The 23275-nt window shown below is 49.3% G+C and overlaps 1 protein-coding gene across 6 annotated transcripts in view; it reads right to left on the bottom strand.

Annotated features, from left to right (window-relative positions):
• FOXN3 (forkhead box N3) overlaps positions 1–23275 on the bottom strand; it is a 378852-nt gene that overhangs the window by 218354 nt on the left and 137223 nt on the right. The window contains exon 1 of one of the 6 annotated variants that reach the window (XM_036240728.1): positions 13692–13714. The exons of 3 other annotated variants lie outside the window; for them this stretch is intronic. The gene's annotated coding sequence lies outside the window, so the exon portion shown is untranslated. Of the gene's footprint in view, positions 1–1588; positions 1723–13691; positions 13715–23275 lie in introns of those variants that run through there. 2 more of the 6 variants (XM_036240719.1, XM_036240751.1) reach the window with 2 other exon arrangements.

Here is a 23275-nt window from a genome sequence, read left to right on the forward strand (position 1 = left end):
TAATTGCATTGTTGCTATGACAACATGCTGCTCTCTTTCTTTTTAGTTTGCTTATTTGTCAGTAGCTTCCCAAAGGAACTAACACACTATTCTCCATGTTTTCTTTTGTTTTAAACAAACACTGCCAGCAATATGGTTTTATTAAAAAAACGGCACTGTCATGAAAACAGGGTTACAGGGTTCAGTCAGTCCCCTTGGATCATTTGCCTGCTTTTTGTCTGCCCACCACCTATGCCCTCCAACTGTTAACGGCATCCCTATAAACCCGTATTTTATAGCAACAGTATCAAGAGCTGCTGATCACTCCAGTTCCATTTAAAACAAAAAAAAAAACAGTTCCCAGAAACCACAGCTGAGTTTTCCATTATTACACTCAAACTACATAATTCGCCAAATCTTTTTTCCTCCATTTGGGGGGGTGGGGAAGAATCCGGATCATGTGAGCCTGCAGTTAAGCAAACATTTTTAATCTGCTGCCAAAAAGGTTGCTCCATCATTTACTCAAATAGTTATTCACAAGTGACCTCCTTACAACTTTTCAGTTTGCGATTGGTCGCAAACCCCGCCATACTCGCTCGCTCGCTCTCTCCGTTTTTTTAATGCCTTGTTGTGTTTCGTTATCTTTTTTGCTTTTCAACGGAGAAAAGGCAGCAGAAAAGCTAGTTTCTTGCCGGCTTTCAGTATGTCTCCAAATAACTGACAAAACCATTACTGACCCAGCTCTGAACAGATGTTCGATGTGAACTTTAAAAAGTTGAGAAATCCTCACCAAGCACAGCAGGGCACACTCGAGTGTGTCTGTGGGGGGGGTGGATAACCCCTGTCCGCGCGCACGCGCGCACACGCACGCGCTCCACTCTCATCTACTGTACTTGTCAAAAACATTTCAAGGGGACCTACGGGAGCGGGGATTGGCTACGTCCTGCGCCAATCAGCGGCGTTGCCAAGCAACGGGGAAACTGCTCTTCTCCCCATATACAGGGCAATTGGGAGCTCGCATACCTTCACTGCTGGTCAGATGTCATAAACCTTTTATTGGCTGCACCGCTGCGAGCCTTAAAAACACATCAATAAAAGCCCGCCGTCCCCCAACTTCTCCAAGACCCAAGGAGGGTTTCAAAGAGGGCCGGGGTGAAGAGGGGTCGTGCCTCAGGGGTCTCGGGAGACACTCACTGCCGGTGCCAAGCCTGCAGTTTGTGGGGGGAGGGTATCTTTGTTAGAAGCCTGTTTCTCATCTTGGGGTGTCCCTTGGATCAGCACCCTCTCTCCCGGGCCCGAACGGCAGGGATCCTGTCCTCCGCAGACAATACCAACTCTGTTTCTTTGGGGCGTCTTTTAGGAAATCAAGGCACGAGAGAGAGCCCGCACGTCTAGGCATAAAACTCTTCGAATCCGGCAACTTCCCCGCTCGGGGGCTCCCGTCTCCCCACCCCGCCAGGCTCCCGCCCCACGCTCTCCCCCAGGAACTGCGGAGTCCCTCGTCTGCCGAGGGCAGCGAGGGCGCTTCCAGGACCGCCTCGGACCAGTGCCTCCGCCCCGAGTCACCCAATCCCGCTCTGGAGCCGGCGGGAGCGCGGAGCAAACTCACCTGGCCAGAGCGGGGCGCGGGGGCGCGGGGGCGCCGCTGCCCTTTAGCGGGAGCCGACAAACTTTCGCAGGCGCCCAGCGGGCATCGCTTGGTGGCCCGGCTAAGGTCGCGCGGGCGCGGCGCGGCAAGCCCGGGGCGGCGGGCGGCGGGGGGCGGCCGCGGGCGCGGGCGGCAGGGGCGCGGGGGTCGCGGCGCGGCATGGGACCTGCGGCGTCTGCCCGGCGCACAGCGCGTCCTCCCGCCGGCCCCGCCGCTCTCCCCGCCCCGTCCCGCCTCCCGCTCGCCTCCGCCGCGGCGCGTCGGGCCGGGGCGCGTCGAGCGGCGAGAAATTGTTTCCACTGCAAACAAAAAAAGGCGACACATGACCAGGCAGGAGGAGGGGAAGCGCAGGGAGGGAGGAGAGCGAAGGGGAGGGACGGAGCGCAGGGGGCGGAGGGAGCCGGAGAGAGGGAAAACGTGGGCCGGGCCGCCGGCGGCCTGGGGCACCGGGTACGGACCCACCAGGACGAGCCCTGCCCGCGTACCCGGCACCACGATCGGCCCCTCGCCTGGGCACTCCCGGGAAGCAGCCGGGGCCGAGGCTGGGCCGGGCCTCACGGATTCGCCTCCTGCCGCACCGCGGGGCGGGGGTGGCCGGTTTGGGGCCCCGCGACCTGGGGCGGCCACGACCTGGGCGGCGGGGCTGGTCGGGCAGGAGGCGCAAGGCCTGTCCCTACCCCGGGTTCCTGCCACGCGGGCCGGCCGGTTTTGCGCCGCTGGCTACATGTCTCCGGAACGCTCCTACCCCATCCGCATGCCTTACATGGCTCGAAAGTAAAAATAAAAAGAATTAAGATGCGGGAGAGGCTTGCAAGGGGAGAAGAGATTCCACTTCTCCCAACTACGGTGTCCTGGCAGGACTCCCAGGGCTGTCCCCAGAGCTCCGCCAGCGCCCACCTCATGCCCCAGGAGAAAAGGCACAAAGGCCCGGCAGCCTCAGGCCCAGGTGGCCTCTCCTCTGGCCTTCAGCAGGCGCCTGTCTGCCAAGGGAGGGAGGGTGGCCATTACAGAGTACCGAGCGAGAGGCCCATCCTAAAGGCCTCGCCAGTGGGGCCTCTCCAGTGCGTTGTACTAAACGTCTCTACCCATTTCTAAACCACTGGCGAAAACAAGCTTCATCTCCATGTTGTAAGCCCTCAAGAACCTGACAGTTCACAGGGCCACCCAGCAAATAGCGCAGCCACCACTCCAAGTGTTTAGGCTTCTCCAAAGAATGATCCCCCACTGCTAAAGTCACACCTAGCAGCAGCCTTTGGAGTGGAGGAAAGGAGAGTCCTACAGGACACCCTGGTGGTGACATAAATAAAAATATGTTTGCACAACTCTCCCAGGTAGCCAAATCAGCAGGTTCCAACACAGAAAAGAAATCCAGGTCACCCCTGCCAACCTACTGAACCCACCTGGGCCCATGGACAGGGCATTTTGAGCTATCTGAAAACTGTAAAAAAAAAAAATGTTTTTAAATCAAGAAGGCACAGAATAATCTCCCTCCGAAAGCTCTCTAGCTTGCAGTAGTTTGTAACCTGGCCAAAGGGGGACAGAAAAGTTCCACAGAGCATCTGAAGTTTTTGTTTCTTCCAAAAAATAAGGAATCCCCAATTGATCTAAGAATCATTCTCCTTAGCAAAGCTTCAAGATGGTGGGTGGCAAGTCTTCAGCAAGGGTACTCACCAGGCCTCATTACTTACCAGTACTATGGCAAATCTCAACCAAAAGATGATTCAGAGGTGGAGGCCGAAGGGCAGCCTGAGTTCATCCAGCCCCACCCTGTTCATTACTGAACACTTGATGTAACCTACCCTGAACCACTAAGCAAAAGGTGTGAGGTAAGAGAAACAAACTAGATCATCTCTGAAGTCAGAAGTGGTAACAAAGCCAGGAAGGGAGCTAGCTCAGTCTAGTGCAGGTCCCACCCCTCATCAGCATATCAGTTGAGAGTGCTGAATCTCCCATCAAAGGAACCAAGGTGAGAGAGACCTTTGTCCTGGCATCTTACTGGCCAGGAGAGGAACAGTCAATTACTAGCCCTCCCAATCCCCAACCACACCCACACCATAGCTAGAAATCTCTTTACATTATTAAGTAGAGGGGACATGTTATTTTCACCCCAGCACTTGACTTCTTTCTCAGAGTTCAGAATGAGAGAGCATGTGACCTGAAGGTTACTGCACACCGAACATGTCATTTTTAAAACTTTTCCATGCAAGCTGTGAGTCTCCAGTGTCTGAACCAGGCATCCCAGGTGAACAAAAACTTAAAGATGAACAAGCCTTGGGCCAGGAGAAGCCATAAGCAGAGGGTGGAGTAGGGTGAGGTAAGCTACATTTTATTAGCTCGCCTTCTTCTTCTGGGTGGGTTTTTTGGGTTGGTTTGTCTCTTCCATTCTCAAGCATATTTAAGTTTTCTCTCTGCTATTACAAATGTGGCAAGAGATGTGGGAAGGTATCGACCAGAGGTGGTGGACCAGCCAAGCCTGATTTGGATAGCAGAGTACACGTCTGTCTGCCTGCCTGTCTGTCTTAAATGGGGACCCAGACCTTTACTGAAAGCCAAAGGAAAGCTTAGTGTGGCTTTTTTTTACCTTATAAATGCATAGAACCCTGGCTGTGGAACATGTCCCCGACAAAGGGTACAGGGGCCAAATCCATTTAGAAACAACCCCTTCCATTCTCCTCTTGAACTTCCAAAAAAGTACCCATGTGCCTTAGATCCTGAGAAGTCTCAAAGAAACAAGTGGAACTGTGTAAAAACACATTTGACAAGAGAATTATATGTGTGCCCTAGAACTCACTATGGGCAACACTCATCTCCTGACTGAAGACGTGATGGCCACGGCTCCCTGACCATAGGGTACGAGGGACGGGAAGCATGTAAGTACGCAGGAGCAGGAGCACCCAGACGCCAGCCCATCAGTGTGGGACCTGAGGTTCTTCCTTGGTGGAGAGCAATGCCCCTCCCCTTGATGTTCTGCTCCAACAAGCTTCTCTGCCCTGGAACATTAAAGCCCCTCCCCCATCACTGATTATTTGGCCAATATGATTAAAGCATAAAGCCATGTGATCCTGCTCCAGGCCACAACAACAGAATAGACGAGCAGTGAGAGCACTTGCTGCTGATGGGAAGGCCTGGGGGACTTTCAGATATGCGGGGACTCTGAGTCAGGCCTGGAAAGAAAGTCCCCTGGTCAAGGATCCTTCAAACTGGTACAGAGGAGGAAACCTGGGTCAGCCCAGGGCAGGCAGCCCGGCTGAGCTGCGCAGAACTGAGAAGTCATCAGGTAGTTCTCTCCATCCCTCTCTCTCTCTTTCCACATTGTCTTTACCACTTCCCTCTACACAGCTGCTCCACACTCCTTCCTGCAGGAGGGCTTCCTCTGCTCACTTGTGACCACCCATGGCTGCCAGCACCGAGTCCTGAGGACCTTCTGACTTGAGTACCCTCCACCTTCAGACCACTTCCGTCTTCCACAACAGAGTTCAAATTCTCAGGGAAATCATCTAGTTGGCTTAACCTGAGTCAGGTGACTCTTCCTTTCTGCCCACCCCTTCCTAACAGCTGAGGCAGGGGGCACGGTGGGACCATCTGGTGCGACAGGACTGGGGAGGGGAGAGAGTGACTTTCGAAGGGTGTTTGACCTGTGGAAGTGGGGAAGGGGTATTATAGACCCAGGCGCTGTACTAGGGATACCCAGGGCACCACACCCCAAAGATCGGACTCTCCTAGGATGGGTCCCAGGCATGTGCATGCTGAGAAAGCACCACAGCACAAACTGCTGTTCCAGGTATGAGAATTGAATGGTGCAGATTTATCAAATGTGACTTGATTGTATAAGAAGATGCATTTGTTCATCGAACAAATATTTACTGAGTCCTACCACATACATGGAACTGTGTTAGGTACCAAAGACACAAGGTTTTTGTTCCTTATTAAGCATGCATATTAGTGGATAAGAGTGGAAATAATCATATCACAAAACTCCTTGAATGCGAAGGTGAGCAGTTTAGATGCACTAAATCAGAGGACGAGAGGAACCATTAAAGTTGCACTATCTGAAATGCTTCAAAAGAAGAATGGCTTGCAACTAGTAAATAAATTTAAACCCTGGAGACCTAATACACAGTACAGTGATTATAGACTGCAAAACTAGTATAAACATTCAACTTGCTAAACGACTAGATCTTAATTGTTCCCAACACTAGAAAAAAATTCTATGACATGATAAAAGTGTTAGCCAAGCTACCATGGCGATCACATTGCAGTGTAAATGTATCAAATCAATACGCCACACACTTTAAACTTACACAGTGTCCTATGAAGTGTATCTCAATTTGGAGGATGGGAGAGGAGCGACGATCCAGAATGAATTTTAGAAGAGGAAAGGAGCAAACGGAAGACCAAAAACAGGCAGAACCACTCAGAAAACATTACAGTAAGCCATACAAAAGGCAATAAAGATTATTTTAAATGTATTTTTTAATTAGAAAAAAATGCTAAAATATTAAAATAGTGGTTGCCTCTAAGCGACAGAGTTGTGGGGTAAAATGTTCGCCCGTTTCTTTCATCCTTGTCTATAGTTTCCAAATTTTCTGCCATGAGCACCCATTACATTTATAATGTTCCAATAATAAAAGGGGGGTCCATTAGACAGCAGTGATTCTTACACGTGAGTGTTCATCGGAATTACCTGTAGGGCTCTTAAAGCACGGCCTGCTGGTCCCCACCCCCAGAGTTTCTGATTCAGTAGGTCTGGGCTGGGGCCTGAGAATTCACATCTCTAACAAGGGCCCAAGTGATGGCCGCCTGTGCCGGTCCAGGAGCTACCCTTTGAGACCCCGTGAATCAGACAATAGTCGAGGAGACTGAAAAACAACGAATGCACAAGAACCTTCAAAAGAAGAACCAAGAGGATTTGTCCGATGATTAAATAGGAGAAGAAAGGACAAGATTATGGTCAAAGATAACTCCTTAATCATGGGTTGACTTAGAGTCTGAGATAACATGAGAATGTACTTGGTAATGATAAAAAAAGATTTAAAAAAATCTTCTAATTTCCTTCCCTTCAATGCAGAAGAGAGACCCAGCAGCACTGGCGGGAGACTGTACCTCCTGATGAGTTCCAAGACTTGGTCAAGCATCACTTGGAGTCTCTGGTCATCCTATCTTTGAGTTTTCCTCTTGTGCATTCTTGGTGTTTACATGACAGGTTCTGCAGGGTGGTGCCTGGGAAAAGGCTTATTAGACTTCTCGGGCAGGGAACAGAGCCAGGAAGTTTATTTGAAGAGGGAAGGAGGGGTGTGTGGGAAGGGAAGGTGCAGCTCAACCAGTGGAGTAAAGTGCATTAGCTCAGGTGCCCCGCCAAACCTACGCTTCTCAAGTTGCCTGCTGGCGGCAAAGTGGAGACATAGAACCTGTCAGCTCCTCTTTGAGCATAAACACAAGTGTGAGCTGTGAGCTGATGATCCAAAATCCAGATTGAGTCAACTCATTCAATCAACAAGTATTTATTAAGCATCTAGGTACTCTATGCCTCGTTACCGTGTGGAGGGGACTGGGAAGGAACCAGGAGAAAGAAAAGACAAAGCATTTGCCCTCAAGGATTGGGGAGACTCAGTGAGCATTTATGAAGCAACTACAAACACAGACAGAGCCTAACACTGTGGCCAGAGATGGCGTAGCAGAGTGGCTAGTACCAGAACCTGAGACTAGGTTCATATTCTCTACCACTTAACTAGCTGGGCAACATTAGTCAAGGTACTTAACTTCTTTCTCTCTGCCCAGTTTCCTCCTCTTAAAAAGGGGTTGGGGAGGGAGATTAAAAGCAATACCTATTTTACAGGGTTGTGATGAAGATTAAATGAAATAATATTTGTTAAAAACATATAATATTGCCCTGGCACTTAGCCAGGGAAAATTACGGACATGTTTGGCTGCATAACAATTTAAAATTAAAAACAGTCATAAATCAGGTTAACCAAAAATGAGGAAACAGTTGCCATACCTATGAAAGGGTGAATATTTTATATTTATAACCTTTAGCCCCGGCCAGTGTGGCTAAGTAGTTAGAGCATCGGCCCACATACTGAGGGGTCACAGGTTTGATTCCCAGTCAAGGACACATAGCTGGATTTCAGGTTCAATCCCAGCCCCAGCCAGGGTCATGCAGGAGGCAACCAATCTGTGTGTCTCTCTCACACTGATGTTTATCTCTCTCCCTCTCTCCTGCTTCCTCCATCCCTTCCACTCTCTTTAAAAATCAGTGGAAAAAATATCCTCAAGTGAGCATTAACAACAAAAAAAAAATGTATAACTTTTACAACTCAACCAAGGAAAAAGATTATCGACCTAATGATAAAAGGGCAAATCCACAAAAGGAGAAACAAAAATGGGAATACACCCATGAAAAAAGATGCTTAATTTAAGTGAAAACGGAAAGATGCAAGTTGCAATGATGACATCTCATTTCACCTATCAGATTGGCACAGGCTTAAAAAGAATAACCAAATGTCGGTGTGCGTTATTGGGATCGATGGGACTTGGTATAACTATTCAAGAGGGTCCTTTGACAAAATGAATCAAGACTTGAATGAGCATAGCCATTGACCTTAAATTTCCAACTTCTAGGAATGTATTCTAATTAACTTCCCCTCCAGGCTGCCTACCCGCCATGAGGCAGTAAGCTCCGCACAAGCAGGATGACTCCTGCCTCTTTTATTCAGCAACGTATACCCCATTACCCCGCAGCCTGACACCCAACATGCACTGAGAAAATGCACTGAAAGGAGCAACAATGTATCTAGGAGGGCATTTGCTGGGACATTGTTTAACATGGTGAAAACCTAGACATTGCAGAAATCAAAGGCTGGGGATATATTATTATCTGGGCCACCCCAGCTTCCCTTTGTTCCCTTCCATGGCATTTTCCAGCCATTTTAAGTGAAGCTTTCCTTTCTCCAAATTACTTTCACATTCTCATGTACTGTATGTGTGAAACAATTTGCAAACATTTCACAAAGTAAGCGTTTGGGGGGAAATAAATATGTTATCAAAGCGTTTTCACCAAATTGAAGCATGTTGTGATTTTTTTCCATCAGAAGGGACAAAATGATTCCTTTCTGAAAAGGCTGGTGCTCCGAGCAAACAGGAGAATTATATCTTACACTGTGGGGTCTATTGTCTGGTTGTATGAAGGCTTTTGATTGATAGGTTTTGAGTACCAAACTTTCTCTACAAACTCTTATGTAGGTACAAAGACGAGAAAAGATACTCCTGAATTAAGAACTTGTGGGGGAGGGGAGACATTTACTCTCTATTTACAGATTGCTCTTCTATGACAACTTATGCTTATGAGACCAAATATGGTTACATCTTATCTTTTTTCAAATCTGATAGAAAAAGCGGTGCCCAACTGAGGCACTCCATCCACACGGCCAGAAGTATTTCTGCTTCTCCTGACCTCCTGGGGGATATTCCCTGCTGTCCAGAGCCTACCCTAGAAGAGGCTCCCACTCTGAGCTCCTGGACTCCACTCATCTCCACTCAAGTCTCATTACCCGTGGCAGATGTGTTCTCGTCTCTGTAAACAATGAATGAGCAAATACCAAGCCATCGCTCCTAGAAGTAATACAAGGTTAGGTTCCTCGAGCTGTGGTCACAACATTGTCTGTAACTGATCAACACATAACCTTATTTTCTGTTTCCTTTTCAAGACGCCTTATTTAACATATAACACCGATTCACTAACACTGAACTCGCAGCCAACAGCACTGTAACTCACATCTGAACAAAACTCACCCGACGCGTATTTTCTCCACAAGGCAATCGGCCTTGGTGAGCTTACTGAACAACACTTTAGCCCTACAATGGGGGGCCATTTTAAACAGCAACATCACCAACAAAAAGCAGAAAAATGTGAACTAAATAGACCACAGAAAGGACGCTTGTTTGCAGTGTGAGAGCTGAAACCAGAAGCCAGGTCATGGCTTTGCTCAGTCTAGGGGAATGTGCGTGAACTGGGCAACTCACATTATTATCACTCGACATATGTCCGTGTGACCGCAAAAGCAACACGAACATTGCTTTTGGGGTTAAAATAAATTTCAGCAAATACGCAAATTTGCAAATATGAATCTGTGACTAATGAGGGTCAACAGTATTTAACAACACCGAAATAGCACTTACTCATTCAGTATCAGACATCTGAGGTTTCCTTCCTTTCAGCCTTATATCAACCATGCAACAGAAATACCGTCATGCCCATGTTATAGATGAGGAACCTGAGGCACAGAGAGGTTTGGCCCCCTGCCCATGGTCACACAGTTGGTAAGTGATGGGGCTGGGATTTGAACCCACACAGTCTGGGTTGAGAGCCATGTTCCAGGTACCAACCAAGGGAAGCTTCAGATTCATCCAGAGCCTCTGGCCTCTCAGAGAACTTCTTGGGGCATAAGGACGGGAAAGACAGGAGCGGTGGAGCTCCAGGGGAGGAAAAATGGTGACCAGAAAATAAAGGAGGAGGAAAGAAAAGGGGACTTTTAAACTGAATGAAAAGGTACTCCTTGCAAAACACACACACTCAAACACAAAGTTCCGCTTCTGTGTCGTAATCAATATGGTAGAGAATTTCTTTATAATAAAAAAATCATTTAGGCCCTGGCTGGTTTGGCTCAGCGGTTAGAGCGTCGGCCTGCGGTCCGGAGAGACCCGGGTTCGGTTCCCGCTAAGGGCATGTACCTTGGCTGCAGTTTGTCCCCGGCCCTGGTTGGTTCGTGTGGGTGGCGGCCACTCGATGTGTCCCTTTCACGTCGATGTTTCTCTCTCTTCCTCTCTCTCCTTCCCGCTCTATCTGAGTAAAAAATGTAAAAATGTCCTCAGGTGAGGATAAAAAAAAAAAAAGAAAAAAAAAAAATCATTTAGCCCTGGCCGGTTTTGCTCAGTGGTTAGCGTGCCAGCCCTCCGACCAATGAGTTGCGGGTTTGATTCTGGTCAAGGGCATGTACCTCGGTTGCAGTTCATCCCCGGCCCTGGTCAGGTCGTACAGGAGGCAACCAGTCGATGTAGCTCTATCACATTGCTGTTTCTCTATCTCTCTCCCTCCTTCCCACTCTATCTAATGATAAATAGAAAAATATCCTCGGGTGAGGGGGAAAAAAAAAAAATCATCTAGATACTGAGCGTCAAACAGATTGGAAGTACCTTGAGAGTCAGGGACCCTGTCTTACACGTCTCTTGCTCATAGACTGTGGAAGAGTGGTAATTAAAAATATGGATAGCTTAACAGAAAAAAGTCCCGGCCTGGTATCTAGTAACTATACAGATTAGCGGAAGAAAAGCAGCAGCATCAACCTTTCCCTCCTCCAAAGTTTTTAAGAGCTTTTATTGTTTTCCTCTCTTCAGCGAGTACACCAAGTACCACAGGCTCATGGGTTTCTGTGGCTGGGTCTGCCAAAGGCTTAACCACGCCAAGAAATGACTCTCTCGTCCTTCTTTCACAGAGAGATGTGACAGAAAACAATCAATTCTTCTCTTTAAGTTTGTCTTTTTAAACAGTGAGAGCTCCCACTCTGAGCAGCTCTCTGGGAAACAACACGTAGATTGAAATATTACCAACCTATTTCCCTGCCGGACCAAGTCCTTTTGGGAGGTTAGCAACTTATTCAATTTATTACAACAGCCAGACCTAAAAGATTTTCTCTTCTGTTGGATAGTGAGGTTCATCAACAACACTTTCTGTCTTGCAACCGCACTCCTTCCAAAAACAGCATCTCTTGTGCCTTCAGTGCTGTGACTCAGGCCCGGGCAGGAGGGCAGGTGAGCGCTGTCTCATAGGATGGAGGCGGGGAAGTAAGTAGCCAGACAAATTGCTGTCTTTCTGTGGGTGCAATCGACCACCTCATTTCTCTGTACCCACACACGTGACTCTGACTGGCTTCGAAGCTTTGGCCCCCAAACAACCAGGCGTCCTTTTTAAGTTGGCATTTTTTCCACAGAGGAATATTGAGCATCTTTTCTACACGCCTCACACAGTGCTAGGCCAGCTGTCTAACAATATGGATCCCGGAAGGGGGTGCTGCCCACGTTGGGGACGGCAGCCATTAGTGCCTGTTGCTCATAGCAAACGTCAAAGAGCCCTCAGAATGGGTCCAGGCGCTTGGCTGAGACACGGCAGGCAAGCATCCATGCACCGAGAGTACCAGCAGAGGCTACCGAGGGCCGAGGTGGGTGTGCCCCACGGTCCTGGGCTTCCAGATGGAGCCCAGTCCCGGAGAGCAGATATCAGAGCTCTCAGGAGGCTGCCCAGGCCAGGTTCAAAGGGAAGGATGAACCTCATGACATCAGTTGCAAAGACATCCCCCCTGCTAGGGGCATGCCCAGGCTGGTTTCCCACCTACCCGCTTCCCAGGCAAGTCTCCAAGGGCATGGTGAGCAAGCAACTGTAACACTGTGTTGTCTCTGACGGGTGTGGACTGGGCAGACGTGGAGATGAAAAAGAAGTGATGGCCACCCTTCACGATCTGGACCCCTGAGTTGGCTGGGATCCTACTGGACATCTTGCCGACCCCTTTGTAGGAAAAACGTGCTTTTCTCTGGCTTGGAAATTTGGCCTGGCAGATTTGCTGGAGTAAATTTCTTCATCCATACACACATTATATTGATGTCCGGACTGTACTCATCACCCACTCTGAAGCAGCCTCTCCCTCCAAACCCCAGTGACATACCCTGTCTGAAAGGCCTGCCACCATGTGAGGGCCTGGCTCGGCCCCTCCACAACACCCCCAGCTTGCTGCTTTTGAATAACATGAATATCAACCCGAGCACAAAGGGAATGATACACAGCAGTTGCTGGTAAAAAAAAAAAGAAAAAAGAAAAAAAAAGCTCGCTCCATCCACTTCATTCTGTCTGGCAGATGCAATTGAAAGATTTTTTTTTAACCCCCCAAAAAACTTCTCATTTAAACTTGGGGTGCAAAAGGCATGCATCCCTGGACCCGCACAGGGATGGAAAGGGAAGGTTTCCATGAAACACAAACGCAGCGCAGACCTGAAGGGGAGCAGGCTGCCCCACAACAAGGCAGCCAACCGCCAAACTGTCATTCTGCTCGGCGGCTGAACAGAAGGCTGGAGTAATGACAACCACAAAACTCATTTAAAGTCTGAAAAGGTGACTAATGAGCTCATTCATGCTGGCTATAAATTATTCACTACAACACTGATCCCACTCAAGACAAACAGTAAAGTAAACTTTAAACACAGACAACGGAGGACTCCAGAGCGGAACAAGTTATGTCCGTAAAACTTCTCACAGCGAGAGGGGTCCTTGTCTCTCCCTTGTCTATTGTCACATTCATTCTGTTTACTTTTTTTTTATACTTCCTTTAATCAAGTTTAAGCAGACACAGCTGTTACACATTTATTTCTCCATCGAGTTTTTTTTTTTCCATTAGTTATTACGAGCAATCATGATGCTCTAAAAATAGCAGCAAATTATATTCTCTAGAAATTGAAGGCTGACCTTAAAATGAAGCCCGGGTCTTCAGAAAGAACACTCAGACGCACGTGTTGGGTGAGTGGCAGCCCTGTACAAAGGCGGAACAAGCGTGCCAAGCGTTTCCACTCTCGGAGAGGTTTGCAATTTGCTTCCAAATCCCCTTCGGTTCCAGTGGAAATGTGTTGCTTCCCAACCTTGCAATACGGAACCTGCTCCCCATGCTCATGCTTTCGTTAAGATTTCCATGAAAACTCACAATCGGCACAGAACAGAGAGAGAAATGTCTCAGGCTTCTCAACACAGACGAGCCCGGCAGCAGGTTTGTTGAAAACCCACCACCATTTGCTGCAGACAACTGGCAGTTTCCTGTTTAATATTAAATAAAGAATCTTAGCTCTTCTGTTTTTATAAACGGTGCTGGTTGCTACTCCTGCCACTACTAAAAGCATCATGACTGCAGAGTAGTCCCGTTTTTCAAACCTTTTTAAATCTCTTTCCAAGGTACAGTAAGAATTAAGAATTTCAAATCTAATAGATTTTTTTTTCTTTCTTAAAAGTAGTCCCAGAATAAGTACTTACATTAGCTCTTGGTCAGATCGCTGAACATTATGTATTTTTAAACTGCTTTGAATACTTTGAAAAGGAGCCACAGAAAAGCCACAGAAAACACTCATATTCAAATACCGCCAGATGGAGGTTCTGACTAACCAAAAGTGAAAGAGAAAGGTCTGAAGCTGAGCTGTGCCCTGCACACACCTCGAGATCACTGGGCGGGGGCGGGGGCGGGGTGGGGGTGAATGAACGGTCTTGAGCCGGGCACATATGGGAAATAAAGCATGGAGGGCAAATGAAGACCAGGGCTTTCACTTCAAACTGAGACTGGCTCCATTTAAAGGAAAATCTTCCACATGGTTTTCAGTTTCTCACACACGAGTGAGAGGCTTGTCCAACCCTTTCTGTTGTCTGAAATGCAAAACAACTTTTCCTTTGAACAGAGACAGAGAAGTTCTGCAGTATTTATAGCAAAGTGCTTTGCCACCTACCGAGGGCAACCTGGTTGATCAGCACCTGTTTAGCATGTCTTTTTAATACACGTTTCTGTATATAGTGAGAAGCCATTCTTCCGGTCCTCTGTGCGAGAGTTCTTGCAGTTTTGTTTTTTGTTTTGTTTTGCATCAATCAACATGTGAAAACTCAATACCAACCAAAGAAAGGGAAAAGTTACAATGACATCCCGTCTGGACCTCAGCGGCTCTGCAGCTCTGCACTAACTAGACTCCTGTCCCCTCTCCATGGAGGTGTGGACAAAAGACTGCTTTGAAGCCACAGGTGGGTCCTTCCTGACAGACAGAGTTCGACTCTCCCTTCACAGGTGGGATACCTGGCTAGTCCAGAGATAGTCTTAAGACCATCCTACTCCTAATGTTCTCGAGACGATCAGAGGTCGTGTCAATTTGGCCTGAAGAAGTTCAGCCAAAACAGTGATCACTGAGTACCCAGCTTGCTTCAATCCGAAGAATTACAGAACATACGTAACACAAGCTCTACAATGCCTCCCACGTCCCGGGCACCATGCCCGGAGCTTCACCTGCATTATTTATTGTATCCTCCGCAACACAGGTGCAGTCGTGTCTTTTACAGATGAGGACACTAAGGCTTAAAGAAATGAACTCACTTGCCAGTGGCCAACAACTGGCGCTTGTAGAGGTGAAATGCAAAGTCAAGACCTCACATCTTTTTTACGCCGGCAGAGCCCCCCTTCTTAACAACCACATTCCCCCATTATTAATACTCTCCAACAGCTCACTTCCAAGATCACAGAATGGAACGTGCTACTTACAATCTACCCTGTGGGCTTCTTTGTCAGTTTTTTAGGTTTGTTTGGTTTGGTTTTTTTTATTATTTTTTTATTTATCCTCACCCGAGGACATTTTTTTTTTTCAATTTTTTGCACAGATAGAGTGGGAGGGAGAGAGAGGAAGAGAGAGAGAGAGAGAGAAACATCGATGTGAAAGGGACACATCGAGTGGCCGCCACCCACACAACCCAACCAGGGCCGGGGACAAACTGCAACCGAGGTACATGCCCTTAGCGGGAACCGAACCCGGGTCTCTCCGGACCACAGGCCGACGCTCTAACCGCTGAGCCAAACCGGCCAGGGCTGTTTGGTTTGGTTTTTATGTAGCATTTTCCAAATGGGCCAACACCCTTTCTACACCCACAGGCTCAGCCTGGATGCTCACATAGAAATGGATGCCATTCACTGGGTGGACAAACATATCTCCAAAACACTCCAATCCCCAGGGCGATGGTCACATACCAGCCCTCTGCTCCTATCTGAATCGTAAAACACAAAGATTTGACGGGAAAGAAAACAACTCATGACAGTTGACAACCCCAGAAGCCAGGCCCAAACTCCAATAGTGTCCCCACCTCCCATCTGGATAGACCCTCAGGAGGAACAGGCAGCTATAGAGGTGCCCACAGAACTATCTACTCTTTCTCCAATCCTTACCCCATGCTCCCCAATCCAACAGAGGAACCTTTTTTCATTATCCTACAGCAACAGGATAAAGGTCTGATGGTTTCACTTCAAGTTAAAGCTTCCAAAGCGCAAACATTTGACCAGAAAATTATCGCTTTCGCACTTGCCCACAAGTTAGGTGGTTGTCTGCTGGGTCAGAAGCAGCACTGACCACCACACTAGAACTATTTTCCAAAAGCTTTCTTACAGAGAATTAGGTCAAGGCCCAAATCAACCTTTGCCAACTCTATAAATAAGTTCAAATCTTAGCCAGCCACAATGAAAACATACCAACCATACTACTAATAGAATTAACTTTCCCCCCATCTATCACGGACAGGAGAGAAAAGTGCCCTGTGAGACAGCCCAATGCCCTTGGGTCCACCGGAGCCTGCCACAGCCCTCTGCACCGGGTCCTCCCGAGCCTGCCCACAGCCCTCTGCACCGGGTCCTCCCGAGCCTGCCCACAGCCCTCTGCACCGGGTCCTCCGGAGCCTGCCCACAGCCCTCTGCACCGGGTCCTCCCGAGCCTGCCCACAGCCCTCTGCACCGGGTCCTCCCGAGCCTGCCCACAGCCCTCTGCACCGGGTCCTCCCGAGCCTGCCCACAGCCCTCTGCACCGGGTCCTCCCGAGCCTGCCCACAGCCCTCTGCACCGGGTCCTCCCGAGCCTGCCCACAGCCCTCTGCACCGGGCACGGCGAGGAGACGCTCCCACAGCTCACCGCCACCCCCAGCACCCATGTCTTCTTCACACCCATGGCACTGCCAACTGCATTGTGGTGCCAAGGCCTTGGGGCCCGTTCCCTTGTGACCCACCCCCAGATGCTTCCTTGAAAGATTCCCTCGTGCACTACTGAAATCTCATCTCGAAACCAGCCAGCGGTTCTGTAAAAAGTGGATGAAGTGGAAAGCTGAGGTCTGTGGTTTCATTCTCGAGAAGCCCTCAGCTGTCCACAGGGATCTGATCCCTCTGCCTTTCAGAGTCACTCTGGCGCCTGCCAACACCAGCTCCCTCTGATCAAACCACTCCCGGCTTTGGTGACACCAGCAACCCAGGACAATGGTTCTGGTAAGAAAAATAAGCCCCGCTCAGACCTTCCCCATCTCCTGTGAATGAACGTCCACGTGACACTGTGCTTACTGAGTCCAAGCAGGTTTTCTACACTCTGCCTTTGGCTCCTCCCTCACATCCTCCGATGATCATTTTTCTAGATCAGAATCTGCAACTCAGGGGTAGGAAGAAAGGCACCAAGGCTGACTGCTCTGGCATCATTCGATCTAAACAGAGCTATTTGTTTACTAATTGCATTCTTGGCTTTACAGCACCAGCCAGCAAAAGCTTGTTTCTTCATTACAAAAACCAATTAATAGAAAAAGAAAAGAAAGTCTTTTTTTTTAATCCTCACTTGAGGACATCTTTGTATTTATTTTCAGACAGAAGGAGAGGGAGAGAGGGGAAGAGAGAGAGAAACATCGATGTGAGAGAGACACATGGACTGGTTGCCACCCACACGACCCCAGCCAGGGCCGGGGACAGACTGCAACCGAGGTACGTGCCCTTAGCAGGAACCGAACCCGGGTCTTTTTGGACCGCAGGCCGACGCTCTAACCGCTGAGCCAAACCGGCCAGGGCGATACTCATCTTTTTTTTTATTTAAAAAAATGTTTTTCCTTTATTGATTTTAGAGAGAGAGAAAGGGAGAGGGAGAGAGAGATAGAAACATCAATAAGAGAGAACATCAATTGGTTGCCTCCTGCATGCCTCCTGTTGCCACTGGGGATGGGGCCCACAACATAGGCAATGTGTGTGCGTGTGTGTGTGTTTGTGTTAATTTTCTTTTTTTTTTTTTTTCTTTTTTTTTTTTTAATCCTCACCCGAGGATATTTTTTCCATTTTTTTGTACAGATAGAGTGGGAGGGAGAGAGAGGAAGGGAGAGAAAGAGAGAAACATCGACGTGAAGGGACACATCGAGTGGCTGCCACCCGCACGACCAACCCAGGCCGGGGACAAACTGCAACCGAAGTACGTGCCCTTAGCGGGAACCGAACCCGGGTCTCTCCGGACCGCAGGCCGACGCTCTAACCGCTGAGCCAAACTGGCCAGGGCTGTTTGTGTTAATTTTCACTCGAGGATATTCTTCCATTAATTTTTAGAGTGAAAGGGAGGGAGGGGGTGAGAGAGAGAGAGACAGAGAGAAACAATGCTAAGGGCATGTACCTCAGTTGCAGTTTGTCCCCGGCCCTGGTTGGGTCATGCAGGTGGCAGCCCCTCGATGTGTCCCTTTCACGTCGATGTTTCTCTCTCTCTCTCTGTCTTCCTCTCTCTCCCTCCCACTCTACCTGAACAAAAAATGAAAAAAATGTCCTCGGGTGACGATTTAAAAAAAAAAAAAGCTGAGTATCAAGTCCTGGCTGATGAGGCTCAGTGGGTAGAGCATCAGCCCAAGCACCAAAACGTCACGGGTCAGAGTCCCAGTCGAGGGAGCGAATATGGGCTGCAGATTCGATTCCCAGGCCCTGTTGGGGTGCACGAAGAAAGCAACCAATCGATGTGTCTCTCACATCAATGTTTCTCTCTTTCTCTCCCTCCCCACTCTCTCCAAAAAAACTAATGGAAAAAATATCCTTGGGTGAGGATTAACAGGGGGGGAAAAAAAAAAAGATGCGTGTACATAAATATGTACAATAACATATGACCTAGTTAACATGTATTGAGTACTCACAGAAGAATTTACCATGAAATACTGAAACAACCCTCAACTCCCCTCCTTCTCACAGGCCCTTTCCGAGACCCTGGGAAAGGGCCCCAGAACTGTGTTGAATGAGCATCCTCAGTATTTGAGATTAGTCACTGCGCGCGCGCACATACACACACACACACACACACACACCCTTAAAGTGCCCTGAACCCTTGTAATGCATATATGAAAGAAACTTGAGAAAGGTTTCTCCAAATTTGACAGTGCTAAACATTTACATGACATTATCAATAACCAATTGTGAAACTTAAAAAAAGTTTTTCTAAACTATCTAAAATAAAAAAAACAAATCCCAACCAATCATACTAGAAAAGTAAGTGAAATCTTGCTATTCTCTCAAGAAAATGACATTCCACAATCACTGTCACCTGAAGAAACGAGAGTACACAGCCCGAAAAATGTAGGAAAAAAGCAACGCAGACATATATGAACCAGCTGATTAATAACAATATTAGGTTATATTTTTGTATTTTGTGATGTTTGGAATGCCAGGTTTGTTTTGTTTTGTTTTTTTAATTCTCACCAGAGGATGTTTTTCCATTGATTTTTTTTTTTTTTTTGACAGAGTGGAAGGGAGGGAGGGTGAGAGAGAAACATGGATGTGAGAGACACATATCGACTAGTTGCCTCCTGCAGGACCCAGACCGGAGCAGGGGATCAAACTTGCAACCCAGGTACCTGCCATTGACAGAGAATCAAACCCTGGACTCTCTGGTCCACTGGCTGAAGCTCTAACCACTGAGAAAACCAGCCAGGGCAGGATGCCAACTTTTAATGATATACTTTGTGTTTTCTTTCATCATTTGAAACAAATGCTTACTGTTATACCTCATTTTATATTAGCAATTTTACATTCTTTTCTTAAAGACCCCCCAGCCCCAAGAATAGGCTTCAAGTCCCACAAAGCCGGCATCCACCCGCGCGTGCCTACTGTGCGCCTGACTCACAGCTCTTCATGGACTACTTGTCTGCCAACAGCCATCCGAGGCAGGCACTACTACTGTCCCCACTGTACAGAGGAGGGGGCTGGGCCTCAAGCGTTCTGACCGGCCTGGAGCTAAGAAGTGGCAGAGCTGGCACTAAGCTCTGCAGCTGGACCCAACGGGCTCCTGGCCAGGGTCCCAGTCTGCCTTACGAGCCTGCTTCGGGGCCTGCCACCACACAAGGCAGGAAGAGGAAGGGCCCCTCTCTAAGTGTGCCTTCCTGGTCTCAGGCTGCAGCAGCAGCTTCTGGGCAGGCTGGGAGAGGGGGCATTGCAAAGCCGTGGAGCAAGCCTGTTGCAGTTCACCCAGGGCTAAGGGTTCCCCTGGCACGGGGCAGCAGCGGGGCTCTGCAGGGCCCCCCACGCCCAAGCCTCCGTGAGGGCTGAACACTGCCTGCTGTGGGAGGGGCGCAGGGAGAGAGGGCCGGGCAGTCAGCAGAGAAGAAAGCCCAGACTTCAGTGTGATAACACAGCTCCCCACCCCCTCAACTCAGTCCCTCCCCAGGGTGTCACCCAGGCCTGGGGCCATCCCTCCCTCTCAATTCAGAACAACTGCGTTGTCCCTGTAATGGCAGAAGGCTGTGTCTGGGGAGCTCCCTCCAGACTCAATTTCGTGTCTGAGGCCCTGGGCCCCAACCCCCGGACCCTCCAAGGCCCGAGGCCCCAACTACCTGGACCCCCTGAGGCCCTCCACCCCAACACCTGGACCCCCTGAGGCCCTCCACCCCAACACCTGGACCCCCTGAGGCCCTCTACCCCAACACCTGGACCCCCTGAGGCCCTCCACCCCAACACCTGTGCCCCCTGAGGCCCCCGCCCCAACACCTGGACCCCCTGAGGCCCTCCACCCCAACACCTGGACCCCCTGAGGCCCTCCACCCCAACACCTAGACCCCCTGAGGCCCCCGCCCCAACACCTGGACCCCCTGAGGCCCTCCACCCCAACACCTGGACCCCCTGAGGCCCTCTACCCCAACACCTGGACCCCCTGAGGCCTCCACCCCAACACCTGGACCCACTGAGGCCCTCTACCCCAACACCTGGACCCCGAGGCCCCCGCTCCAACACCTGGGCCCCCTGAGGTCCTCCACCCCAATACCTGGACCCCCTGAGGCCCTCCACCCCAACACCTGGACCCCCTGAGGCCCCCGCTCCAACACCTGGGCCCCCTGAGGCCCTCCACCCCAACACCTGGACCCCCTGAGGCCCTCCACCCCAATACCTGGACCCCCTGAGGCCCTCCACCCGAACACCTGGACCCCCTGAGGCCCTCCACCCCAATACCTGGACCCCCTGAGGCCCTCCACCCCAACACCTGGACCCACTGAGGCCCTCCACCCCAACACCTGGACCCCCTGAGGCCCTCCACCCCAATACCTGGACGCCCTGAGGCCTCAGCCCCAATACATGGACCCCCTGAGGTTCCCACCCCAACACCTGGACCCACTGAGGCCCTCCACCCCAATATCTGGACCCTCTGAGGCCCCTGCCCCGATTACCTGGACCTTCTGAGGCCCCCCCACCCCAACCACCTGAACCATCTGAATTCCTCCTCCCCGACTACCTGGACCCTCTTCCATCCGTCCTCCCTGCACACAGGACCAGACCTGCCCTATTCTGGTACCGCTCATTTTATGTTATAAATGATGAGATTGCAAGGTGATGTATGACTTACCTTCTCGGAGCAGTGAGCAGCGGAGCCACGAGGAGACCAGGGAGCCAGTGGGATGAAAGGCCTTTGAGTACCATGAAAACAATGTCACTAGTAATTACCAGGGCTCTGAATCACCGTGGGCTCTGCCCTACGTGTCCCACCAGCTAGAACAGAAATGGCCTCCCTTCCAGATTGGGGTATAGATATGCAAAGTTCCGGAGAGAGAGTTCCCGGTTCCCACCGGGAGCAGACTGCGTTAGCATATGTAAAGAACTAAAGCTTCCCCTTTAACACAGGGGCGGGGTGGAAATGGGCAAGGGTCAGGATGTTGGAGACTCCTACAAATTTCTCAAAGGTGAAACCACTTCCAAGACCCACCCAGAGCACTAGCAGCGCTGACCTTGACCTTGAGGTTGGGGTATCAGCAGCCAGCGCACGTGTTACACAGGGGGCTATTACCAATGGATTTTACCAAGGGCACTCGACATTCAGCTCATCCAACCTTCCCTTCCCCATTCCCAAGCTCACCAAACCACTTCCAGGCAGTCACATTTCTCACTGTAAATTAATACATGGGCTTTTTGATTTGCTACACCTGTCTTGTGAGATTCGTTAACAGGTGTACCCTTGGGAAACAGATCTGCTCCGCTCAGCTGCAAGTGACATCACGCGGGGAGTTCTTCACCTCACCCAATCCTGCTGTTGGCCACAAAGACCTATTGGGACACCCCCATAGGGTGTCAGAGTCCTGCCTAGCCGCTGGTAAGTGTGAGAAATCGTTGCCAAGTAAGGAGTTGAATGAGAGCCCAATCGGTCTGCTATAAAAACCAGTAGATCCATTAGAAGGAATACACTCATACATTTGACGGCTACAACATCCATTTAAAAGGTGAGAGGCTGGCCCTGGCCAGTTTGGCTCAGCGGTTAGAGCATCAGCCTGTGGACCTGAAAGACCCCGGTTCGGTTCCCACTAAGGGCACGTACCTCCGTTGCAGGGCAACCACTCCATGTCTCCATGTGTCTCTCACGTTGATGTTTCTCTCTCCCTCCCCCTCTATCTGAAGATAAATGCAAAAAATGTCCTCGGGTGAGGATAAAAAATTAAATGAATAAAAAATGAATAAATGAAAATAAAAATTGAGAGGCTGGGTGGCAGCATGGTTAACTACACAGGCTGTGTGCAGCTTTGGTCAAGCTCACAGGCATGGGCAAGTCATCGAGGGGCACAGAGTAAATGTTTACTATTATTATATAAAGTATAAAGAGATTTACAGTAGAACAAGAGTTGACAGCCAACTGAGAGACTTATTTGCTCATTATTTACATTAATTCTGCCTAAAACTGGTCTGTTTTCTCCTAAGCAGAATGATTAAAGTTTTCCTTCTTTTCTTTCTTTATACAGTAGTTTAAACTCTCGAGAAACCACTGAAATTCTTTCCTGGAATTAATGAGGATTTGCTGATATTTTCCACAACTGACTTGAAGACCACTAAAAAACCATACTGGTCTTGATCCCAACTCGGATCCTGTTGAAAGGGCTCTGGCTCTGGGAACAGGGGAACTGGAATTAACTTGCCCGACCTTTGTCGGAAACTACCCTTAAAGAATGTGAGCATTCTTGGGGATGGGGAGAGGGGTGTCAAACACATGGATAATTAATTTTTAAGACATTTTTGTTTTCACCCTGGCTGGTTTGGCTCAGCGGTTGGAGCGTTGGCCTGCGGGTTTGGTTCCCACTAGGGGTACGTACCGAAAAAAAAAAAGACATTTTTGTTTTCAAACCTACCTGTTCCCCTGGGGGACAGGTATCAGCCACCTCTTATAACACTTCCCTAGGGTGCACCTCAACACAGAGGAATCCATCACTCCCAGCCCTCTGCCACCAGAAAACTGCGCGTGATGCAGATGACGGCACGACCAGGGAGCTCACCGTAACACGTGTCATAATTCTGACTTTTCTTGAGGTCCACAATCACATGTGAAAAATGGGACAACATGTAGACTGTAGGCACAGACTTTGGCCACGATGGAACATTCTAGCTATGCAGGGTAAGGATGCAACTCCGCCCCTCAACGGTGGAGAAGACACCAGGCTGGTTACTTCCTAAATGCTCAGCGGTCCCCTAGGAGACCAGTGTCCCCATTCATGGGATGACTGCTGTCTACAGCCGGCTAGGTATACAGTCTATTGCCGCAACTTCCCAATTTCATCCTAAACTGCCAGGCTTCCCAGACATGGACA

Source organism: Molossus molossus, unplaced genomic scaffold (genome assembly GCF_014108415.1).
Source record: "Molossus molossus isolate mMolMol1 unplaced genomic scaffold, mMolMol1.p scaffold_m16_p_1, whole genome shotgun sequence".
Classification (NCBI taxonomy): domain Eukaryota; kingdom Metazoa; phylum Chordata; class Mammalia; order Chiroptera; family Molossidae; genus Molossus; species Molossus molossus.